The sequence below is a fragment of the Gymnogyps californianus genome, chromosome 1 (assembly GCF_018139145.2).
Source record: "Gymnogyps californianus isolate 813 chromosome 1, ASM1813914v2, whole genome shotgun sequence".
NCBI lineage: Eukaryota > Metazoa > Chordata > Aves > Accipitriformes > Cathartidae > Gymnogyps > Gymnogyps californianus.
Genome location: NC_059471.1, coordinates 129,231,484 through 129,248,896, shown reverse-complemented (window position 1 = coordinate 129,248,896; position 17,413 = coordinate 129,231,484). Strand labels below are relative to the sequence as shown.

The 17,413-nt window shown below is 43.7% G+C and overlaps 1 protein-coding gene across 4 annotated transcripts in view; it reads left to right on the top strand.

Moving 5' to 3' along the window:
• The first annotated feature begins 1,255 nt into the window (after window positions 1-1,255).
• Window positions 1,256-17,413, top strand: part of B4GALT4 (beta-1,4-galactosyltransferase 4) — a 37,052-nt gene continuing 20,894 nt past the window's right edge. Inside the window, exon 1 of one of the 4 annotated variants that reach the window (XM_050896789.1) lies at window positions 1,256-1,313. The gene's annotated coding sequence lies outside the window, so the exon portion shown is untranslated. Of the gene's footprint in view, window positions 1,314-1,409; window positions 1,453-1,623; window positions 1,745-2,661; window positions 2,693-17,413 lie in introns of those variants that run through there. The other 3 variants (XM_050896797.1, XM_050896781.1, XM_050896806.1) reach the window with 3 other exon arrangements.

Genomic DNA, 17,413 nt, shown 5'->3' with positions numbered 1-17,413 from the left:
TGCTCCCCTTTTGCTTTTCTTGCCATTGTTAGTGAAATGGCTTTGATATTTGACTAAATAATTTAAAATAATTGTTCCTTTTTTGCAGGTAGGGGCAGTTACGCTGGAAAGTTTTGCATGGAGAAACAACAAATGTTACATTATAGCAATATGAACTTCGGTTAATCCATACGGTGATCTAATTCGTAGTGCAGGCAAAAATACCTTTGATTTTGAGGTTTTTTTCAAATATTAAGAAAACTTACTAATAACAGATAAACACTCTCAGCCATCTGCATGTGAGCATGCACACTTGAAGGGCTTTGTCTGCACTCTGTTAGGGTTCGACACAAAAAGCCTTTTTGTGATTCGACTTATGATTAACGAAGGGGAACACCTTTCTCTTTCCCGAGCAATCAGGTTTTGGAAGCAGGCATCTTAAGTTCTGATTTCTGAGCTTCTAAGCACTCCTGCCAAGTCTCATCTAATTTCGCTGTAAATAAGTGCTAAATATGATACATTTTGAGAGGAAGCGAAAGCCAACTTTCGACAAGTACCAGCAATGCAAATGCTGTGATGCCCACGGCCCTCAAAACTCCCCTGCAGCTTCAAAAAACCCATGATCTTCCGCATTCCCGCAAACGGCGAGACCTGGCAGAGTTCGGGCACCCAGCCACGAACATCCCGGGCGTGCTGAGCCGTCGGCACTATCTGACCTGTGCTGATAAAAGTCACGCCTCCCGAGTTTGCTCTGAAAATCCTAAAGCAAACAAGCGGATAAGGCCCGCTACTGCCAGCCCCGCCGAGGAGCTCCCACGGGGGGGGGGCAGCAACGACCGCCAAAGCGGGGTCGCTCTATCCCTCCGGCGGGGGTCTCTGTGGCGGGAGGCGGCCGCTCTGTCCCCGCGCTCTATGGTCGGCGGGGGCTGGGGTCCAAGGCGGTGCCGCCGCGGTGCGGAGTGAGGCCGGCAGGTAAGGGCCGGCCGCGGCCCGTCACCCCCTTCCCCGTTCCCTTCGGGAAGGAAAGAAGGAAAGGCCCACCGCCCCCACGCCACCCCACCTCCATTCCGCCCCTCGCCCTCCCCCCCCCCCCCCCCCGCCATCCGCCGCCGGCGGCGCGGCCCCCCAGCAGCCGTTGGGCGCGCGCGCCCCGCCCCGCCCCCGGCACGCGGCGCTGGGCGGTGAGGGGAGGGGGCGCGCGCGGCAGGGCGCCTGCGCGCTGGGGCGGTGGTTGGCCGGGGGCGCGCGACCGCGCCGGGAGCGGGCGGGGAGTCCCGGTGGCCCCGGGGGCTTGAGAGGCGTCCGGCCCGTGGGCGCCCTCCGGCGTGGGCCTCGTAAGTACGGGTTTCGGCTAAAAAGCGGGGGAGCGCGGTGGGGAGCTGCCTGCCGTGAGGGCGGGCCTGCCCCCAGCTGCGGCGGGGGGCGGGCGGACGGGCGGGGAGAGGCGCGGCGGCGAGAGTGGGAGTACGGGAGGTGAGCGGGGTGTTGGGTCTGGGTTATAATTGTGGAGGGGGGGTGAAAAGGTGGGGATAACTAATTTCCGGACGGTGTTTCAGTTTTAAATCCTCAGCGAAAGAGCGAAGGGGGTTTGCTTAATTGTGCCTCCTACTTTGAGCATCTGGTACGTGGAGGAAACTTTGGCTCGCCTTCTGCAGCTCATCGCTTCTAGGCAGTCCCCTGTGTACGCAGGGAATCCCTGTGCAGTGATCTCTCGTGAACATCGAAGGCAGGACTTGGGGATGTGATCCTGCAAATAAGTCTGCCGGTACATAATTTCATTGTAGTGTAGTGTTACTGATACAATTGGGAACAGTTACATATCTAAAAATTATATACCAGGTGGAAGTACTTACTGTATTGGGCTCAGAGATAGTAAGTCAGGAGGATGGATGTAGTGCACTGGTGTTTTCATTTTAACTAAAGCTTTTGAATGTTTTTGTGGTAAAGTAAATTCAGTACTTGGTATTATTTTCTCTATTTCACACATGGAGAAACTGAAGCAGAGGCAAGTGATGATGCTGTTTGCTAAAATTTTCTCGCTGATGAGACATAAACTTCTTCACTCATTGCTCTAGATACTGTTTTGGAGGAGCCAGAACAGTGATCAGAGGGCTTGAGAGAAGACTTGCACAGGTTCATGGGAGCCCTCATTTGACAAAAACGCCCCAGGTGATGATGGAAATGTGTTTGCAAGTCTTGAGGGGAAGCAGAAATGGGGCTACTAGTGAGAGTATTTGAGAAGGTTTGCTTTCTGAGTCACAATACAAATACTTTTAAAGTACGGCTCTGATATGATTAGAAACCTTGCAGACTTAAGATTTTCACAGCACTGTGGTAGTAATAGTCAAAAAGGAGAATACATATATTCAATTTCTTGCTAATACCTGCTTGTCTCAAAGAGTTAACAAGGAAGATTTCTTGTGGGTTTAACATTCTTTCCACCCTTTCACTTAACACCTAAGGAAGTTCCGATGGAACAGCTGAGTCAGTTTAGAAGAGCTCAGTTTTCAACAGAGAGGATTAGAGAGAAGGAAGGTGAAAGTTGGACGTTGTTTGAGATGGCTAACATTAAAAAAAAAAACCCAAAGAAACAAACTTTAGGATCTGTTCACATTCTTTAAATATTTACACTTTTTATCAGTAAGCTTGGTAGTTATGTGAGATGCTCTTTCTCTGAAGATTTTTTTTTTCTCTGCAACTCAGTGATGATTCTGTAAGTCTTCTGTTAATTACAAATACTCTCATTAAGTTTAGAATACTGAAAAGGATGGCTTTGGGGTTTTGTATTATTCTCTGTCACTGTTCAACTTAGATAATGTTTTGTGAACCTTTCTTTAACACTGTGAAGTATATCATGTTTCATCCAAGATACTGTTACTGTAAATGAGTTTCCTTGATAAACACTTTAACTTTTGATTTTGTTTTTGATTTATGTAGGTATTTCCTTGTCATTTTTGTAACAGCTGTATTTCATTTTCACAAATACTTTTCCATTAGAAGTAAGAAATTTGTTACTTCAACTTTGGAAGGCTTGGGTTTTTCTTTTTGTCTCTGATTTGAGTTGCCGCATTCTTCTCTTTTAAATAATATATAGGAAAAAACAGAAGTTGAGGAGTGCTTGATTTCTATTTTTTTATTATACAATCCTAAATCTAAGTTGCATGAATGAGTTTGGTGAACTTGGGTTTTGCTAGTTTGAAGGTGGTATGCCTGGAGAGTCTGAAGCCTGGTCGAATGACTGACTGCTTTGATGCAAGAGTTCAGTTAAAAACCTGCTTGTTTAGGCAAATACATAGTGCAAAAGACACCCAGCAGGTGTGCAACTGGGCTAGCCGTTTTTTGCTTCCGAGGCTGTGTTTTTTGTGCTGTGTATAAATGGGACCTTGAAAATATTGTAAAACGATGGGAGAGAGCTTCCATCACTTTTTTCTTTATAGTTTTTAACATATGTAGGGGGTTTTATAAGTATTGTGTCTCTGCTTTTTTTTTTTTCTGTTGGAAGTGTTTTGGCATACCTACAAGTAACATGCCTTATAGCTATGATCGTGTCATCTTGGTGTCCTTAAATATTTTTTTTAGCATATATGCAGTGCTGCTGCTGAGAGCAACAACTGGGTAATATTTATTTGTCAGGCAGTGAATTGTGGGATAAAGTTATCATGCATTATAATTCAGATAATCCTTTTAAACTGGTATCATGATGATTCTAAATGTATGCAGTTATAAATAATAGCAAGATTTTTGGATCTAATGTTGCTGGGGCATCTGCAGCACTAATCTTGTGTCCCCCTCAGTCTTCAGTCCCGTAGTTGACTTCTGAACTCTTGCAGCTAATTTTATTCATCAGTGAGATGGGGAGGGGTAATACCTGCACAGTAATGAAAGTGAAGGGTTGGAAAGGAACCACTTTCCCCTGCTCTGCTTCTGAGTTAAGTATCATCCCCCTCAACCTTCTCTCTTGTTCCTGGAAATAGCTAGAGCCCCGATGCTGCTTGGGTGAGGAGGAGGAGGAGGGTTGTAGAGGGACAGGAGCTCTTTAACCCTGTGGGAGTAGGAGAGGAGGAGTCCACATTACATCTCACCTTTAGTTCTCCAGACTCTCCAGCAAGATCCAGTGAGATGGGGAAAAGAGATTAGTAACTGTGTGTGAGGAAGAGTGATACACTCTCCCACTGCCTGAAATTTTACTGAGCTGCTTGTCCAAAAGATTTAATAGTATCCTGATTCTCAGAGGTATGTTTTTAGAATTATTTCCACAAGCATTTGATTAAAATTGCTTGTTGCTAGGTTGAACTAGAATGTTGGAACAGTTTTGAATTCTGTCAAACACTGTTCTAGGCCATAACACTTCCAGAGGATGTGAGTTAGATTTCTTAAATTGTGTTTTTGAAACTTTTCTCCTGCATAAAAATCCATCTGCAGATGTTGAAAATCTGCATAGATGTAAATTGTGTTATAACATGGAAAAGGTCCTGTACATATAATAGCTTAACAAAATCACGCCATCTAAACAGTGTCTTGATAGCTGTCTTTGCAGTAGGCACTGACAATTTGTAATCCTTACTGAGATAAGACAGCAAAAATAAAAAAAAATAGTAAAATCTGTTCATGCCTAAGGAAGCTTGAACTGGAATGTCCTTGGTACAGTTCTCATGCTGAAGTACCTCCATGAGAAACAAATAATGGGATTCTGTTCTTAGTTATGCATTCATAATACATGTACAACTTTTAGTTTTCAATTTTTTACAACTTTCTTCATAGATACTTGTAAACTGAAAATTATAAATGTGTTAAGAGTATAGACCTGTGGCTACTTACCTGAACTTCTGTCCTGTATTGCTTTAGCTATCTGTGGTTGACGCTTTGGTTTAAAAAATTAATTGTGAAGTACTTAAAGCTAAAGTAAGAATGTGCACTGTTTTAATATAGTATTTTTCTCAGATGTTATTTTTTTGTGCAGGAGAGAGGTGAGTGAGGAATTTGGCCAGAAATGTGTTGAGGGTTGGTTTGTTGGTTTTGGGTTTTTTGTTTTGTTTTTTTTGTAAAGTGGCAAGTTCTCTGACATCTGGCATCCACTCCATCAAGGCAGCAGCTGCCAGAAAAAGATAGGGTATTGCTGAGTTGAATCATGACCTTAGCTTTCTATTATACATGAGACTCCTGTGTTCACAGAAATCTGTTTTACCATGTGCTTTTTCAGGATATTCCACTGACCTTGGGGGAAGATGTTTTTAAATTGTGCTGTGTTTTTTTTTTTTTTTAAAAGATACTTCTGTGGTAAGCAGTTAGGTAGTTACAGGCTGTGCCAGTACTGTTTGCTGTATGCCTTGCTCCGTCTTTTTGACTGCACTTAGTCTGACAGTGCTGTGTCTTTGATAGTGAGGTCGGTGGCTCAGCTGTAGTTGTGTAACAAGAGAGACTGTTCATAAATGTGTTTCTTGGCCTGGAGATGTTAGATTGCATTTCCTAGCATAAAATCAGAGTTCATTACATCTTAGGAAAGTGAAAACTGTACTGGAGTATTGGAGTAGGACCCGCTCAGTTGGCCTGTGCTTGATAATGATGTTGAGTCATTTGCAGCAAAGGCTCTGTACTTGCTTAGTGAAGAAAGCATAAGCTTTTCTTTTGGTAATCTCAGAAATCTCAATGTGATGTTTTAGGCGCTAAGTATTTTCCAAGAGTTGGACCTCTGTTTTATAAGTGAAACGTGACACTATAAAAATGTCTGGTGCTTGCTCACCAGATTGTCTGGAAATGTTAAAAGTAGCTGTATGTCCACTATCTAATATTTGAGATAGATGTAGAGCACTGGAACAAGAGTAATGCTAAAGCCAAGATTCCTCTAGGGCCCTGTATTAAGTAAAAATGTCAACTGAAATTTGTTCTGCGTTGGTGAAATTGTTGCCTCAAGATTGTCTACCTGAAGGTAGATTTGCATAGCTATGGCAGGATAGTTATGCCATGTAGCCATGACTGTCTAGATGGACAGTCAAAAAGCGTCAGTCGGTTAATCTGAGGTGGTAGAAGTGAGTGGTTATTATTCTGGACATTAGTGGAGGAGAACGACGCTCACAGGTATAGCTCACAGGTGTGTGGTGTGGCTGGAGGTACAAGGTGGAGAGGAGTCTGTCACCTGGGTGTACTGGTAGTCAGAAAATGACACCTATTCTGAGTAAATAGGTATGAGTAATCATTAAGAAGCCCTACATCTCAAGCAATGCACTGGATCTTTTAAACCACTTTTAAGCTGGTATTTCACTTCAGCTAATGAAATGCTTTATCAGGTGTAGGTGGCAAGGTGTTGGCAGTGGTGTTGGTGCAGGGCTGGCCTCTGTGAAAAGAGGCCAGGCGCTGCACCTGTGCTGAACACAGCCAGTTCCAGCTAGCCCTAAAACGGACCCACTGCTGGCCAAGGCTGAGCCCACCAGCCAAGCTGGTGGTGCATCGGCGAAAATGTATTTAAGAAAGGGCAAAATGCTACGCAGCAGCTCTGAGACGAGTGAGGAGAGAGAGAGAGGGGAAAAAAAAAAAAAAAAACAAAAAAAAAAGTGAGAAACAGCTCTGTGAATACCAAGGTCCAGAGAAGGAGGAGGCACTCCTGGTGTGGGGCAGATATCCACCCTGCAGCCTGTGGAGAGGGCCACACTGGAGCAGATATCCACTTTGCAGCCCATGGAGAACCCTATGCCACAGCAGGTGGACATGCCCTGGAGGAAGCTGCAGCTTGTGGAGAGCCCATGCCGGAGCAGGTTCCTGGCAGGGACTGCAGCCTGTGGAGAGGAGCCCACGCAGGAGCAGATTTTTGGGCAGGAACTGTGGCCCATGGAAGGGACCCATGCTGGAGCAGTTCGTGAAGGACTGTACCCCATGGGAAGGACCCACACTGAAGCACAGGAAAAAACGTGAGGAGGAAGGAGTGGGAGAGAGGAGCTGTTATGGACTGATCTCCATTCCCCATCCCCCTGCGCTGTTATGGGGTGGGGAGTAGAGGAGGTGGGAATGAAGGAGTGAAGTTGAGCCTGGGAAGAAGGGAGTGGAGGGGAAGTGTTGTACTTTTTGTCTGTCACCATCCTACTCTATTTTTAATTGGCAATAAATTAATTTTCCCCAAGTCAAGTCTGTCTTGCCTGTGACAGTAACTGATAAGTGATCTCCCTGTCTTTATCTCGACCCATGAGCTTTTTCATCTTATTGTCTCCCCTGTCCTGTTGGGGAGAGGGGAATGAGGGAGTGTCTGGGTGGGTGTCTGGCAGCCAGAAAATCAGTGACATGCATTCAAAGGACAGTGGCCTTCACACATACCAGCGCTCAGGGACAACTACTTCTGTCCAGTGCATTCACTGTGGAGCAAGTTGTTCAGCTCTTTGGTCATAAACCAAAGCAGGTTGGAACACAGGAATAGCGCTCCTCGTTTAGGGTAACATTGGGTGGAAGAACGATGGCATTGCTGTTAGGGATAGGTGAGATACTGAAACGCTCCTATTTTCTTCTCCATCCTGCGTGTTAAAGTTGTATGGAGAGTCGTCCTTCAGTGCTTTTCTACGATGATGTTCCTTTTGTATGAAATGGCTTGGCAGGCAAATACAGTAAATCCTTTCCTCGTTTACATCTGTTGCAGTCGCTTCTTCGTGATGCCCACACGCATGGAGACAATAGTTATGTAAGCTAAATATCTAGGTTATTTCCTGGTGTGTTATGTATTCTGTATCTGTAATTCAGGGAGTTGGAGCTGCCAGTACTTTTGTTCTTTTACACTGAGTATCAAGCAGTTATCAAGTAATAAATAGCAAGAAAAGAGTGTGGAGCCAGCACATCTGTTTGTATTCTGAACACAACTGGAATGTTTTAGCTGGCAGTGGCTGTTATTCTGATCAGGCCCCACAAATGCACCTTGGTCTATTTCTTTTTAACTTATACGTTTCCTCTTTAAAATTGTCTGGTTCGAGGCAGTTTGTAGAATGTTGCCAGTTATCACCTGGAGATGTTTATTATCATCCTCCTAAAATAACCGTTCCTATTCCATTGAAAGCTGAGCTACTGTTTTTCTGCTGGTAGTTGTACCAGGTCTTCTGACATTCTTCAGTGGGGTGGGTAGACAGAGGATCACAGAAGGTTGCTAGAAACGCTGCTTGCCTCCTGATCTGTCTAACCCCATGTTTGCATGAAAGCCGATGCTGGTGCAGAGAAGTATAGTTTGGGGACTGGAGCGGAGAGAAAGCTGAGACAGTGACAGGATCCAGGCTGGTCTGACTTTATGTGGCTGACTGATTGAAACATACAGTAGTCCTGAAGGCTTTTTCCACACTACTAAGTGTCTGAAACAAGGAAGATTTTCCCCAAAACTCTTGTGCAGTCCTGACAATAAATAAGACCTTTGTGGCATAGAGGAGGCTTACTGGGGAAGCTTTGAAATAGCTACCTGCTCGGAATGTACGTATTGCACAAAGAGTTCAAACAGGTCTGAATTACAGGAGATTAACACTTGTCATGAGCCTGTACCTGTCCTTTCTCTCCTCACCTCTAATACAATCCATTTTAGCCGTGCACTCTGTGTGTACTCAGGTCTCATCATTTCTGTATGTTTTGTCATTATCTGTAGGTTGACTGGAAGCATGAGAAAATCCCACCCCTTACCTGACATAGGTGCACTCATAAATTCCTCTAATGTAGGTGCAACTGTGTGTTTGTCAGTTTATTATATAGCAGCTAGGGAGAAGGCTTAGGTAGGTTGGCAGCAAAACTCTTCCTGGCAGCTGTGTGCCAGACCAGAGCTCAGCCAGCACAGCTAACGCTGCGATGCGCTGCCCTAGTAGCCTGGGAGAGCCCCGGATGGGCAAGATGGCAAAGAGACACCTCCATTGTTTCCATCCCGCTGATTCTGCGAGGTTGCTAGAGGAGTGTTATGGGGCAGAGTGGTGGAAAAAGCACCGGTGAGGGACAGCCTTGTAATAAGAAGTTAGCTTTTGTGAGAAGACTGGTCAGTAAGCCAGGCTGGTTGAAACACCCTTGCATAAAGTACATGCTTCTGTCTGCGGTGGCACTGTCATCAGCAGGTAAGCCTGGGTGATAATGCAGAGGAGTGCAGTGGGAGCGCCTGGGCTTCTCCGCCGGTATGGACGAGAGGGTGGGCAGCTTGATCTACATAAGAAGAATGGCATCTCTAACGTTAAAAATATCTAAATGGAGCAGATACCAAAAGGGCTTCAATAGAAATTGTGGTTTGCTTTTAGGAGCAAAGGCTTGAGCCTTTGTTTCTAATCGGATGGTTTGTTGTAGTAATTATTTGTATGCAGTATTGCTTCTGGCACAGTGCTCTGCCAAGATATGCCTGAGTGCCCCTGTGCTGGTTCTGCTGTGCTAGGAGGAAAGGAGAGAGGCTGTCTGCCATCCCGGGCTGGAACATGAGCCGAGGGAGGGGCATGTGGGACGGCCCTAGGGAGCCTTTTAGGGCTGGGGAAAAGTGGGATGTGTTGGCTTTTTTTTTTTTTTGTCATCCTGCGAGTTTTGAGCTGACTCTTTCCTGCAGCATGTGAGAGGTAACAGAGGTCTCTTTATGGTGTGGGGTTTCCTGGATAAAAAGTGTCTGCTGCTTGCGTAGGGCGCTCCGTATTTTTTGGAGTGACTGCTCTACAGGAAGGAGGGATGTGGCAGCAGCAGTGAGTGGTTTAATGTGCTTGCTTCATTTGGCTTGAAATCCTGAGAAGTGGAAAGGTTTGTCTGAGGACTGGGTTTCTTTTGTTTGTTGTTTTCTTTGGGTTTTTTTAAATAGCCCATGACTTCACCATTTCTCAGTGCAGTTGTTTTTTTAATAGGAAGAGGTAATAGGATTATAAAAGTGTTGTATAAAAGAGGTGTTAAAAACTATTAGCTTAATGCCCTACTAAAAAACTGATCTGCTGAAAAGAAGGAAATGCCTGTGAAAGGAGCTGGTTTAGACTCTTGTAAAACTTGAGGACTTCAACTTTCTTGCACAGAAAAGCTGATGCTGTACAGTGATCTTTCTACTTTATTCTTTCTTAGAGGGTTTAATGAAGAACATTGCTATACTTCTTCGTGATACTCCCAGAGCTAACCCATTGCTGCTTTTGATTTTGGCCTAGATAAAATACTAAATAATAGTCTGCATAGTACAGAGCTGATAAATGCAGTCCCAAGGAACTCTTTCATGCTTCATTTCCTGCTTGAACTTATGAGGGTTTTTAAAGTTAGGTTGAAGTGAATCGTTTTTGCTGCTGAACCTGTTCTGCTGTCTGTGGAATTTGTACGTGAGCTGGAGGAGGTTGCAGGGGCTTCTGGAAGATCCTGCATGATAGGAAACCTGTCCTTACTGGGCACTGTGAAACAGGTAGAGTCAGAAAGTTAGTTTGTGTAAATGAAAAATTAATTTTCCTTGCATCAAATGAAAGTATCTCTCTGGAGCTGTCCTGCAGATTTTCCAGACAGGGTGAATTGTTTTAAATACAAACACATGAAAAATAAAATTTAGGCAGCATGTTCTCACTGATTACTTATCAAAAAAAGTTATATTTAACAGAAAAATAATCATGTGAATCTAGGCTTTAGCATAGTTATCATAATGACAATTTTTATCTAAAAACATATCCGGGAAAAATAAGTGTTTGGAAAATAATGAGTTCTTATCAACTCCAATTGCATATCAAATTTTGTTAATAAGGTTACTTTCCTTCACTAATATCTAGATCAGGGCTACCAGTAATCAGTCTTCCTGCTGATATTGTCTTCGTCTACCTAGGAATTTTGCTTAGATGAAAAAGAACAACATTTAGTCTAGAGTTTCTGGGTATCTCTGAGCTTGGTAATGCTAGTGGCTTCAGTCAGGCTGCTAGGCAAATGGGTGGATTGACCCTGCAGTCCTTATGTGGGGAACCAGCTTGTACGTATGTTGCTCCCTTGCTCTGTGCTTGCACAGCATGTCAGACTCCAGTGCATGCGTATTTCTGTTGGGAAAACCCTGAATGAAAATGAATGGGGCTCTGATCTTCCTAGTTTGCTTCGGAAGAAGTCTTGTCCATGCTGGAAGCTTGCTTACTGTTTTAGTTTTCCTGGATGGAGAGGGACAAGTTAGGGCTTCATGTTCATGCCAAGAGGCTCAAGGATTGGAACTGAACCCCCCTGCTGATGGAGGAGTCATACAGCACTGCATTTCTGATCGGTTCCTATGGGTAGCCTATTCTGGACAGTGCTAGGGAACTTGAGGCAAGTAAGTAGGGTTTGGCATGTGTTTCAAAAAGCGTAGCAGGCTACAGAACTTGAGTTGGCAGACAAGCTGCAGAGCACAGGGACAGTTATTGGTACAGATATGATGTTGGGGAACGCAGATCATGCAGTGTTTATGTGCCTCAATATGATCCTGCATATATTTAGAAGTGTGTTTGCAATGTCTGTCTAGATACGAGTATGTCTACATATAGATGGAGACCTTTCTCATTTTTCATTGATTTTGGAATTCTGGCTGATGTCATATTTGAATAGCTATGGTTTTTTCTGTTTAATATTTTTTCATGGGTTTTGAAATGGGTACCATGGTATTTTTAACCTTGTGGCCTCAAGTGCTGTGCCCTTCTAGTCAGCTCTAACTTTCTAAACTAGGTTTGGTTATGCTTCAGTGAGAATTTATTTCACAAGAAGAGTTGCACTTTATGTTCCTATGAAAGTTTCTTGGTACCTTTTATGAGGGTCGGATCTAGCTAGAGTCAGGTTTGAGAGCTATGAGAAGAGCTTAGTTGCACCACAGACGTTTTCCCACCCATATTTGAGCGTTAGTCACCCTGAGTCACAAAGTATAGAAGAAGGAAGAACGACGTCTCCAGCATCTTGGAGATTATTGTTTATAGCAAGATTTGTTTAGTATTGAATTTTTGATTGAATTATTGTTTGCACATGTTTTAATGTCTGACTGGGTGGTCTTTTTTCATCCCCCAACTAATATATCAGCCATGATTTAGGGATATCAAAGATGACAAGAAGGGCTTCTATAAGTACATAGGTAACAAAAGGAAGATGAGGGAAAACGTGGGCCCGTTGCTCAATGAGATGGGGGACTTGGTTACGCAGGACATGTAAAAGGCTGAGCTACTGAATGCCTTCTTTGCGTCAGTCTTTTCTAGCAAGACTGGGATTCAGGAATCCCAGGTCCAAGAGACTAGGGCGAAAGGCTGGAGTAAGGAAGATGTACCCTCGGTGGAAGAGGATTACTTAAGAGGTCAGGGAATACTTAAGCAAACTGGACATACACAGGTCCATGGGATGCACCCATGAGTGCTGAGGGAGCTCGCTGATGTCATTGTGAGGCCACTCTTGATAATATTTGATCGATCATGGCGACTGGGAGAAGCGCCTGAAGACTGGAGGAAAGCAAATGTCACTGCTGTCTTCAGGAAGGGCAAGAAGTACAACCCAGGGAACTATAGGCCGGTCAGCCTCACCTCGATACCTTGGAAGGTGGTGGAGCAGCTGATCCTGGAAGCCATACCCAGGCACATAAAGGACAAGAAAACCATCAGGAGTAGTCAGCATGGATTCGCCAAGGGGAAGTCATGCTTGACCAACTTGATAAACTTCTACAATGAAATGACTGGCCTGGTAGACAAGAGCAGTGGATATTGTCTACTTAGACTTCAGGAAGGCCTTTGAAGCTCTCTCCTGTAAGATCCTCATAGACAAGCTGTTGATATATGGGCCGGATAAGCAGACAGCGAGGTGGATTGAAAACTGGCTGAACAGCCAGGCCCAGCAAGTGGTTATCAGTGGCATGAAGTCTAGTTGGAGGCCAGTAACTAGTGGTGTACCCCAGGGGTCAATACTGGGTCCAGTTCTGTTTAACATCATCATTAATAATTTGGATGATGGGGCAGAGCGTGCCCTCAGCATGTTCGCAGACTGCACCAAATTGTGAAGAGTGGCAGATAGCCAGAGGGTCATGCTGCCATCTAGAGGGAGGAACAACCCTATGTCCCATTACATGCTGGGGACCACCCAGCTGGAAAGCAGCTTGGCAGAAAAGGACCTAGGGGTGGTGGCACCAAGATGAATGTGAGCCAGCAGTGTGCCCTTGCGGCAAAGAAGGCACATGGTATCCTGGGCTACATCAGGCAAAGCGTTGCCAGCAGGTTGAGGGAGGTGATCCTTCCCTTCTACTCAGCACTGGTGAGGCCACACCTGGAGTCCTATGTCCATATCTGTGTTCCCCAGTACAAGAGAGATGGACATACTGAAGAGAGTCCAACGAAGGGCCATGAAGATGATGAAGGGACTGGAGCGTCTCTCCTATGAGGAAAGGCTGAGAGAGCTGGGACTGTTCAGCCTGGAGCAGAGAAGGCTCAGGGAGGAACTTCCCAGTGTGCATAAATACCTGAAGGGAGGGTGCAAAGAGGGCAGAGCCAGGCTCTTTTCAGTGGTGCCCAGTGACAGGACCAGAAGCAATGGGCACAACTGGAACACAGGAGGTTCCATCTGAACATCAGGAAACACTTCTTTTACTGTGAGGATCACTGACCCCTGGCACAGGTTGCCCGGGGAGGCTGTGGAGTCTCCATCTTTGGAGATATCCAAAAGCCATCTGGACACAGTCATGGGCAACTGGCTAGGTGGCCCTGCTTGAGCAGGGGGGTTGGACCAGATGACCTCTAGAGGTCCTTTCTAACCTCAACCATTCTGTGATTGTGATTTGCCTATCCTCAACCTGTACTTAATTGGTAAGTGTTTAATTTTATCTAATTGGAAGTTACAAAGTGCAAAGCATCTGCTCCATTATTTCATGTGAATTGCAGAATGACTGTTGGGCTTTATTAAGGTTGGAGATTCTGCATGACTATTCTAGTCGGTATTTTGTTAAGGCTATTCCATTAATAATGATTTTATGGATGTATGACAACTCTGGCTTTTATACTGTTTCTCCAAGTGTGGCTTTTTAACAGCAGGCCCTGGCCCTAACTTGGTTTTTTTTTTTCTTTCCCCATTTTTCTGTAACAAGGCCCAAACTCTGGTGTTCATGACTCTGGGTTAGCTGCCTGACTTAGCAACCCAGGTATTTTAAGCTTGCTGGTGAAAGATGACTTTTTCAAATGAAGAGTCCTTAGTGTGAAATGGTAAAGCAACACCCTCCAAAGGGGCGATGATCAAGTTTTCCTTTTGTTTCTCTGACAGGCAAGTTTTTGTTGAGGCTTAAGCTCTTGCTTGTCCTTTTATTTCCAGTTACTGTCCTCTCAAGTTCATGAGTTCTCCATCTTTGGTGGGAGTCATAAAATGCCAGCTCTTCACTGTGTTTCTCAGTCCCCTTCATTCATAAGGGTACAGTTCTTCATCATTTGTTAGTAGAATCAGACATGCCTTTCTGTGCACATGTCATTCTTGTGTCTCAGGGGGAAAAAAAAACCCTAATACCTTTTAACCTATGAAGTAATAATGTAAGGTAAATTGATGGGTAAATTGATTTGTGTATGTTTTTCCATTTAAAATACCCAAAATACCTCCATGCTTTCCACATTTTGAAATACATACTATATTCTCCATAGAAAACATCAAAATACCAAACTGCAACTGCAGTATACCAACTGCAGTACCAACTGCAAAATACCAAACATCAAAATACCAACTGTTTATGAAACATGAATTATGCCCTTCTGCGTGTATGTTGTGATGAGTTGAAAGTGACTAATCGTTGTGATCATGCATGCATATTTATGCTGCTCTGTTGGAGTGCTCAAGTGTATTTTAAGCAAGAGCAACATTCTGTCACTGCCATAGAATTCAGTGGAGATGTGGTTTTAGTTATCATGGGAAATAATTCACACTGACAGTAGTACGGTCTGAATATTTGTCAGAGGCAAGTACTGTGAACTTTTAGTAACATCTGCTGTCATGGTTTAACCCCAGGCAGCAACTAAGCACCACGCAGCCGCTTGCTCGTTCCCCCCACTCAGTGGGATGGGGGAGAGAATAAAAAACCCCCCCAAACTTGTGGGTTGAGATAAAGACAGTTTAATAGGACAGAAAGGAAGGAAAATAATGATAATGATGATAATAATAATAAAATGACAATAATAATACTCAAAGAATTAGAATATACAAAACAAGTGATGCACAATGCAATTGCTCACCACTCACCGACCGATGCCCAGTTAGTTCCCAAGCAGCAATCCGCCCCTCCCGGCCAACTCCTCCCAGTTTATATACTGGGCATGACGTCATATGGTATGGAATGTTCCTTTGGCCAGTTTGGGTCAGCTGTCCTGGCTGTGTCCCCTCCCAGCTTCTTGTGCCCCTCCAGCCTTCTTGCTGGCTGGGCATGAGAAGCTGAAAAATCCTTGACTTAATATAAACACTACTTAGCAGCAACTGAAAACATTGGTGTGTTATCAACATTATTCTCATGCTAAATCCAAAACATAACCCTATACCACCTACTAGGAAGAAAATTAAGTCTATCCCAGCTGAAACCAGGACATCTGATTATAAAGGAATCTCGCAAAGCTGACAAATGAAATTGATAAGTGTGAGATTTCACTGAACTGCATAGGAGGGGAGGAGGGTAGAAATAAGGTTAGTGCGGTAAGTTCAGAGTTTATGTTCATAATTTAACATCCTTGTACGTTAGCACTTTTACACCTGTGTGCTCTTCCTGATATTTAAAAAAAAAAGTATTTCAGAAGCTTATTTGTCTGACTAATACTGCTGATTGCTTCCTGATGTTTCATTATGTCTTTTTCCATGGATAGTTCATTTTTAATTTTTTATTTTATTTGTGGGGAAAAAAAGAATTTCTTACGGGGGAGAGCCCATTTGCACTAGTCTGTGCATCAAGAGGTAAGCAACTCTCTTAACTTCTTTTAAGAATACAGTCCACTTCTGATAAAGAGGGAGGCTGTGAATTTAATAAATTGATTTTTAGCAAACACCTGTTGATAGTCATTCCGTATCTTAACTTTATGTTGTCCTTTTCAGCCCAGGTTAATCTGGAACGCATTTGGATTGGGTGGTGGAGAAGGAAATTCCCTCCTCATGCACGCACTTTGTGCAGCGATACCCTTGATTTATTGTGGAGAGATTACCCCCGCCTTGGGGGAAGTGCTTCACCTGCTGAACACTGCACAGTAACTGAGAGGTTATGAAAGGCAGCAATTTAGAATATTCCATAGAAACTTGCAAGTAGAGTTTAATGAGCAAATTATAAGGTCTTTGGTTTAATAATTACAGGCTAATATTACCCATGGGGTCCACAGTGTTTACTGTTCTCAGATTGTTCATATAGCTTATCACTGATTTCCTGTATGCAACTATTGCAGAGTATAAACTGGCAGGGGGTGGTGGACATTTTCTCTTTTATTTGAATCCCTATTGTTTTGGTGATGATACACAGTGGGATAATAGGGTAAAGCAATTTGGACCATTATTTCCTCAGTTGCTGCAGTTGTGAATCGGAGTCCTAAGCAACCGAGCTAAAATTTGAACAAAGCTGCGGTTCAGAATCACTTCTGTCCTGCAAAAGTCTTTCCCTGGTATGACAGCTAATGACTGCTAACTAGGAAGTAATGCTGGGCTGAAAGGCATGCACTGATGTTTCAGCTGGCAGTAGTTAAAAACAAACATTATCCTGTTTACTGCTCATTAGTTGAGCTAAAAACTGGAACTATTTAACTCAAAGTGTATCAATACGATATTTCTGCTGTCACCTCGTAGGGCACCATGGATGCTAATTTATATTATTATGGCATGTCTACCAGCAAGACTTAGCAAAATGTTAGAAGTAAAATTCATTGCTGAAACAAAATATATTCATTGAAAATCTCAGCATTTTTGTCTTCCATTCATGTAGTTTTCCCATTTAATTTCCTTCTACGTACTTTTATTTTCCTGTTTAGTTAGGGGGCTTTTCCTCCACACCTGTTGTGGAGGCTGATTGAATTGAGACTCTAGAAACATGGGGAGATTTTTAATGGGGTTTAATCTATTTTCTTCTGGAGTCCACTTCAAACTTTTTGATTAATTTTTCTTAACTGTAAAATAGTGATTACTCTCATCTGTTTTCCTGGGCAAACTGCAGTGTCCTGTTTGCTGGAAGGTGAATCCCCTTGCCCCTGTGCTTTTTCTCTCTCTCCTTAATTGAGGTTTTCCTCTTCCCTCTTTTCCTGTTGCCTTTTCACATCTTAGTCCCCTTGCCCCCATCTGCCCGCATTCCCAGTAATATGTTTTGTGTACTGTTTCAGTACTTCAACTATAGCCTGCAGCTGTTGTGAGGAAAAGCTGAATAAAGACTGTCAGAATAAATAGTATTGGTTACTGACAGCAACTGCAGGAGTACTTTAAAAAAAAAAAGTGGTTAAAACAAACTAGTGTTTGGGGCTTATGGAGATTCTGATCTTGCAGGACCTTAGAGATAATGATTGATTGTAGATGGTCTTAGTATGGAAAACAG